Source organism: Triturus cristatus, chromosome 5_1 (genome assembly GCF_964204655.1).
Source record: "Triturus cristatus chromosome 5_1, aTriCri1.1, whole genome shotgun sequence".
Taxonomy (NCBI): Eukaryota; Metazoa; Chordata; class Amphibia; order Caudata; family Salamandridae; genus Triturus; species Triturus cristatus.
Genome location: NC_140587.1, coordinates 167,260,068 through 167,267,767, shown reverse-complemented (window position 1 = coordinate 167,267,767; position 7,700 = coordinate 167,260,068).

Sequence of the window (7,700 nt, the reverse complement as noted above, 5' to 3'; positions counted from 1 at the left end):
TAAGGCTTGGACTACAGTTTTCCGATACTCTACCAGTAGCAGGGGAAGAATTTTTAAAAACATTTTCAGCATGCCGAAACAAATTCCAACACCAATCTGAATTTGGACTTTTATTATTAGGGTGGCATCTACCATAACCCCTAAGTTCTTCACGATACTAAGTGGAGCTGTGGGAGGGGACATATCCCGAGGCCACTTTTGGTGCCATGATTCACAGGGTGGACAACCAAGGAAGATAATTTCTGATTTTTCTGGGTTACACTTAAATTGATTGAGCCATAGCCGAGAGAAAACCTCCGTCAGACAGGTGTTGATCTCCTCACCCCTAAAATCAGAGACTTTGTCACACGTGAACAGCAGTTGAGTATCATCAGCGTAAGATATTATCCTAGCGCTGTGGGACTCAGCTGGGAGTGCGAGAGGAACCATATAAATATTAAACAGTGACAGGCTCAAGATAGACCCCTGCGGGGGCCCCCCACCTTCATAGGTAGAATGGGGCCGAAAAGGGGGGGACCAAATTTCCTGTCGGCAATCGTTCAAAAAGGAAGTAAACCACTTGAGTACCGTGCCCCCAACGCTGCATTCCAACAGACTTTGCAGGAGCCGGTCATGGGGCACGGTATAAAAAGCCGCTGAAAGGTCTAAATGTATCAGCACTGCGCTTCCTCCTCTATCTAGTTGGTCTTTGATGGTTTCAGAGACTTCCAATCATTCAATCAATCAATCAATCAATAAATGTATAAAGCGTGCTACTCACCCGCAGGGTCTCAAGGCGGTAGGGGGGGGGGACCGCACCCCCCATCCAAGATGTTTCCTGAAGGAGAGATGGTTCTGGGTCAGACGTAGGTGGGTGGGGAGGGAGTTCCATGTCTTCGCCGCCAGGTAGGAGAAGGATCTTCCTCCGGCAGTGGTCTTCGGATGCGTGGGATGGTAGCGAGGGCGAGGCTGGCGGAGCGGAGCTGGCGGGTGGCCGTGTAGAATGTGAGGCGGTTGTTGAGGTATGTGGGGCCCATGTCGTGGAGGGCCTTGTGTGCGTGGGTGAGGAGCCTGAACGTGATCCTCTTGCTGATGGGGAGCCAGTGCAGGTCTCTCAGCTGGGGAGAGATGTGGCTGAGGCGGGGGTTGTCCAGGATGAGTCATGCAGAGGCGTTCTGTATGCGCTGGAGTCTTTTCTGTAGTTTGGCTGTGGTTCCGGCGTAGAGGGTGTTGCCATAGTCCAGTCGGCTGGTGACGAGGGCCTGGGTGACCGTCTTCCTGGTGTCTGTGGGGATCCACCGGAAGATCTTTCGGAGCATGCGCAGGGTGTTGAACCAGGATGATGAGATGGCGTTGACTTGCTTGGTCATCATGAGGGAGGAGTCCAGGATGAAGCCCAGGTTGCGTGCATGGTCCGTGGGCTTTGGAGCGGGGCCCAGGGCGGGGGGCCACCAGGAGTCATCCCATTTGGAGGTGGATGTTCTCAGGATGAGGACTTCCGTCTTATCGGAGTTTAGTTTCAGCCGGCTGAGCTTCATCCATTCTGCGATGTCTTTCATTCCGTCCTGGAGGTTGGCTCTGGCGGTGGCGGGGTCTTTGGTGAGGGAGAGGATCAGCTGGGTGTCGTCGGCGTAGGGGATGATGTTAAGGCTGTGTTGGCGTGCGATGGCTGCGAGGGGGCTCATGTAGACGTTGAAGAGGGTGGGGCTGAGCGTGGATCCTTGCGGGACGCCGCAGATGACTTCGGTGGCCGAGGATTGGAACGGGAGAAGACGGCGATCTTGTAGCCATCCGGGATGGCTATGGCGATGTCGGCAGCTGAGGAGGCGTTCATCCATGTCTCTGTGAGGAAGGCGACGTCTGGTGAGGTTGTGTCGAGCAGGTTCCAGAGTTCGATGGCGTGCCTGTGGACGGAGCAGGTGTTGAGCAGGATGCACTTGAGGTGATCGGTGCTGGAGTATGGCTTGGCGGGTGGGGTGCAGGAATGGGTGCAGGTGAAGTTGCAGGCGTGGCAGGTGAATGCTCCGTGGGTGCGTTTCGGGGTGGCTTGGTAGCAGGCTGGCTGTCGGCCGGTTTGAGTGCGTGGAGGGTGGTGGCGTCGTATTTCTGTCGGCTAGGCTGGCTCTGGCGAGGACCAGGGGTCCTGGCGCTGGGCGAGGTCCAGGCGCGTACGGGCGCAGACGCTCACCATAAGAGGGAGGGAGGGGAGGAGGGGTCAGCTCGGAGGCGGGAGGGAGGGTCCAATGGGTGCAGGGGGGGCGGGGCAGGGATACAGAAAAGAGAAGGGGGGCGGGCAGGCACACGGGGCACAAAGCAGGTCACAGGCAATCCAGGCGGCGCTCGTGCAGGGCAGGAGAGCGCCGATCTGGAGGGGGAGAAGGCGTCAATCAGGCGGCAGAGAAGACAGGCTAGACGGAGCTGCAGCGGTGGGGAAGTGACCTACCCGAGGGTCTAGGGTCACTGACTCCGCCGCGCAGCGCTCGCCATAAGAGGGAGGGAGGGGAGGAGGAGTCAGCTGGGATGTGGGAGGGCGGGTCCAATGGGTGCAGGGGGGGCGGGGCCGCACGGGAGGCAGCGGTGGGAAAGTCGGCGAAGAACCAAGAAACCAAGCTAAAAACAGGAGAAAACCACTTACTCAATCCTCTCACACCAGGGATACAGAAAAGAGAAGGGGGGCGGGCAGGCACACAGGGCACAAAGCAGGTCACAGGCAATCCAGGCGGTGCTCGTGCAGGGCAGGAGAGCGCCGATCTGGAGGGGGGAGAATGCGTCAATCAGGCGGCAAAGAAGACAGGCTAGGCGGAGCTGCAGCGGTGGGGAAGTGACCTACCTGAGGGTCTAGGGCCAAAAAGGCTGTTTCGGTGCTGAGATGGGCTCTGAAACCAGACTGACTATCATGGAGTACATAATTGGCCTCCACGTATTCAGTCAGTTGTAGGTTAACGTACTTTTCTAGGGCTTTAGAAAAAAAGGGCAACAGCGATATAGGCCTATAATTAGAGGCTACTGTTGGATCTACAGAGGGTTTCTTCAATAGGGGAATCATTTTGGCCTTTTTCCAGCGACTAGGGACCTGCCCCGTTTGTAATGAGGAATTCAACACCAGTTTGACAGCAGGATTTAAGGTCCCTGCAATGACTGACAGTATTTTTGCTGGGCAGGGGTCCGAAGGAGAACCGGACTTTAAGGAGTTCATTATCTCAAAGGGATTTCTCCAAGGAAATAGTCAGAAATTGAGTGAAAGAGGGTCTGGTACCAGGACTGGCTGGACATAGGGGCCTTGTACCATCTTCCTAAACAGGAAATAAGGCCATGAAAGACTTTTGAATGGTACAAATGTTATTGTGGAAGTATTCAGCAATATGATTAACCAAAGCACGCGAGGGGGTAAACGGAATTCTCACCGTGTTCGGGGAAGAGAAGTCCTTAACAATTTTAAAGATTTCCCTACTCTTGTTACTCGCTACCTCTATTTTAGAGGAAAGAAAGTGCTTCTGTTCCTCACAAATTCTGTTATAGTGGGCCTTCAAAGCCTGTTTATATCTAACTTTGTCCTCAGAGTTGAACTTAGTCCGCCACACTCTCTCCAACCGTTTGTAAACACTTCTGCTTTTCCTAAGAGTTTCAGTAAACCAAGGAGCAGAGGTTCGGGTGGATTTAGCTACTCGCGTGATGAGGGCGGCCAGTTCAAGAGTTCAACCCTCCAGCCAGTTCTCCAGTCTGAGAGTATCTATCTCGAGATTGCCGCTGAAAGAAATCAGATGATGACTCAATGCTGCCTTTATGGCCTCTGGCGTCATCTGTCAGAAAGGTCTGAAACTATGTGGGCGAGGTGTACCGTGGAATTGGGGGCGGGATCATTTCTTCGGAACTCTAAAACCTAAAAGGAAATGATCAGACCAACACCAATGGGAGTGGGGTATCTGTTTCCATACTGATATTAGAGAATATCTGATCTGAAATATGTCCCTTCTCATGGGTGGGAAGGTGAACATAGGGTGCCAGACTAAAAATCTACAAGGAATCCTGCAATTTCATGGACTCAGATTCGGCCGGGTTATCCATGTGGATATTAAAATCTCCAAACACCATGCAATGCTTATATTTGGTGGCAACAGGAGAAACAACTTGGCTAAGTGAACTTACAGGCAGGGCCGGGAGGTCTATAAATTAGTACACCTGCTATGGCCTGATGCGCGGATGTGATGAAGAGAAAGCCAAGGATTTCAGAACCATCTACCTACACGATAGGAAGAACAGAGCACGATAATTGTTTTTTAAAAATAATAGCAATTCCTCCCCCTCTGCCTACCGACCGATCCTTCTTTATGATCAGATAGACAGGCGGGATAGCACTGGCAATAGTGGGGTTGGAGCCCTCATTTGGCCAGGTCTCTGTTACAAACCTTAAGTCAGGGTTAGTGTCGAGTAAAAGATTGTACAATTGCAGCTCGAGTTTTCTTATAGACCGGGTGTTCAACAGACAAGCCTTATGATGGCCGCCCTCCCAGGGACACGTATCTAGGGGGGTGCAGCTGGGCCGCCCTGTCACACTTTCTCCATTAAGCTTCCTAATAGACAGGTCGGCCTCCCATTTACACACATTACAGGTGAGTGGCTTCACCACAGGGTTCTGGGCCTGAGGAAAGCAGCAACTCACCAGCTTCCCAATACCCAGCAGCTCAGCCCGACTATAATGCACAAGACCAATAGAAGAGTGGTGGAAACCGGCAGCATTTCCGGCCCAGGCAGCCTCCAGGACACTGACGGGCATGCCTTAGGTGTGCCTTTGGCACGCCAGCGGCTTGCCCGCTGCGCGTGGATAAGCAGCATCCCTCGTTAGATAACCCAGGCTTTTTGACTAGACCGCTAACTTCCGTAAAATGGCGGTTCTAGTCTTCACAACAGCTCAGGGTTCGTTTCCCCCTCCCACCACCAATCAAATTCAAAAACAGTACAGTACAATTTCGATCAGTGCAAAAATTATGTTAAAAAGAACTTCTCATAAAACTACAACTGACAGTTTTTTAAAAGTGGGCTAGATTTTGCCACAGTAATTCAGTAGTTCAGGTACAAAACGCAAAGCCACTCGCTTGGGTAGCATGCGTGCATCTGATTGCACTGTCCCGGGGCCAGCCGCGGTCGCGCAACGTCCCTCGTTAAATAACCCAGGCTTGTTGACTAGACTGCTAGCTTCCCTAAAATGGCGGTTCTAGTCTTCACACCAGCTCAGGGTTCGATTCCCCCTCCCACCACCAATCAAATTCAAAAACAGTACAGTACAATTTTGATCAGTGCAAAAATGATATTAAAAACGAACTTCTCATAAAACTACAACTGACAGTTTTTTAAAAGTGGCCAAGATTTTGCCACAGTAATTCAGTAGTTCAGGTACAAAACGCAAAACCACTCGCTTGGGTAGCGTGCGTGCATCTGATTGCACTGTCCCATGGCCAGCCGCGGTCGCACAGTGTCCCATGTTAAATAACCCAGGCTTGTTGACTAGCCCGCTAACTTCCCTAAACTGGCAGTTCTAGTCTTCACACCAGCTCAGGATTCGATTCCCCCTCCCACCACCAATAAAATTCAAAAACAGTACTGTACAATTTTGATCAGTGCAAAAATTATGTTAAAAACGAACTTCTCATGAAACTACATCTGACAGGTTTTTAAAAGTGGCCAAGATTTTGCCACAGTAATTCAGTAGTTTAGGTACAAAACGCAAAACCACTCGCTTGGGTTGCATGCGTGCATCTGATTGCCCTGTCCCAGGGCCACTGATGAGTTATATATCGGTACGGCTAATTTTGACGAGATGTTTTGTTTTCAACATTACAGACCTTATTTTCTACACATAGCTAGTATTCCTCGTGAAGTTTTCAACTTTACACAATGGGAACATTGCCTTACACCACTAAGGGGTAGTTTAAAAGCATTTGCACAGAAGTTTGACTATTTGTCTGGATATGGCATCTCTGACCCGACCTCTTTCTATTATAGGCTTGCACCGTCACCTGCAAAGAAAAATATGTTAACTGACACTAAGTTGATTTACTCTGCTTCCTTCCTTTCCCAGCTCACTGTACAAGGTTTCGACTTTTGGAGGGACACAGTAAATGTGAAATATTTATGAGGGACAAAAAGATTGGCAGGTTCAGGAAAATAAGGCTGTATTTAGGGCCTGTTTAATACTACAACAAAGGATTTTTCTGGACAAAGCTTTTCAACAGACAATGTACCTTGGCCCACTCGTACACGATTTGAGAACTGGCAGAAGGTAACACCATACAATGAGGAAACCGTAGATGGTATACTGCGTAAGAGTAAGAATAACTGTTGGAAAGTGGGTATTATTAGTGGTGGTAAATAGATATCTACCACTGGCAATAAGGCCACTAACACAGTCTAGGGGTCATAAAATTATTCCAGTGCTCAACCCTTGGTAGCTTGGCTGTGAGCAGGCAGGCTTAACTTCAGATACAGGTATGTAAAGAATTTAAAAACACCAATTCAGGAAATAATTAAGGCACAGCACATAATAAAAATTCAACACTAGTTTATGAAAATAGGAAGTATTTGTATCTTTAAAATGACAACAAAATAAAAAAAATCATATGTAAGGAACCTGAGATATACATTTTCAAAGATTTAGCACCATATAACACATAGGAACCTAGAGGATCTATTGGGAAATCTGCTCACGCAAGACCGATACAAAGTCAAAGTTTTTAGGCCAAGCATGCTGGAGCCCTGCTACTCCTCGTGGTAGGCCTCAGCCACAGTTTTTGCCTTCTAACTTAGAAACTTTACTGGAACTTTTTCTGCAGAGGGCCCTCGATGCTGTCCACCAGTCTGGGTGCTGTGAGGGTTCGCCGGCTTGCCTTTTGGCGGGCTCCTGGTCAAACTATGGAAGTTGGACATCCAGAGCTGTCCAGTGGGATGAACCAGGGATCCAGGACGGCTCGTTGTTGAAGGTGGGCGGCTTGACTCTTGCGGTTGGAACCGGTCAATTCTTTTATCTTCAGACTATGAAACCTTTACGGAGCTTTTCCTCCCGGAGGCTCTCGGTGCTCTTCACCAGGCAGGGTTCGGTTAGGGTTTGCTGGCTTGGCTTTCGATGAGCTCCTGGTCAAACTCTGGAATTAGGACCTCTGGAGCTTTTCAGCGGGACGAACCTGGAGGTCAGGTTTTAAGGACCTGTGCGTGCCACCTGGAGAAGAGTGCAAAAACAGTTGATGCGCGCACAACATTACTAAATGAAGTATTTAGTATTTCAAAGAAGTGCAAAAAAGCAAGCAAATTCACCTAGCAGATATTCTCTGTATTCTTTTCTGTACACTACCCTTTGTTCATAGGTTTTTCATCACCACATGCACATCCCAGCGTGGCTTTATAAATACATGATATGTAAATACGGTGAGATTTGTGTAAAACAACAAAAAACGGTTTCCTAAAAGACAAGTTGCACAAGGAACTGTGAAAACAGTTATTTACATTAACATATTAGTTATTAACATATATTTAATTGATAGAAATGTTAAGTCGATCCCTCATACACTTTGCCATGCCCTTTTTTCATTGCTACATGGCTATAACTCCCTCCCTCAGTGACGGTGGAGATGCACATCATAGGCCAGAAAAAGAGGCGTTGGAGCTTGCACCTTAGCAGACCATATTTAAATTTCACAAGCAATTTGCTTATTTAAAACTTGGCTTTGAAG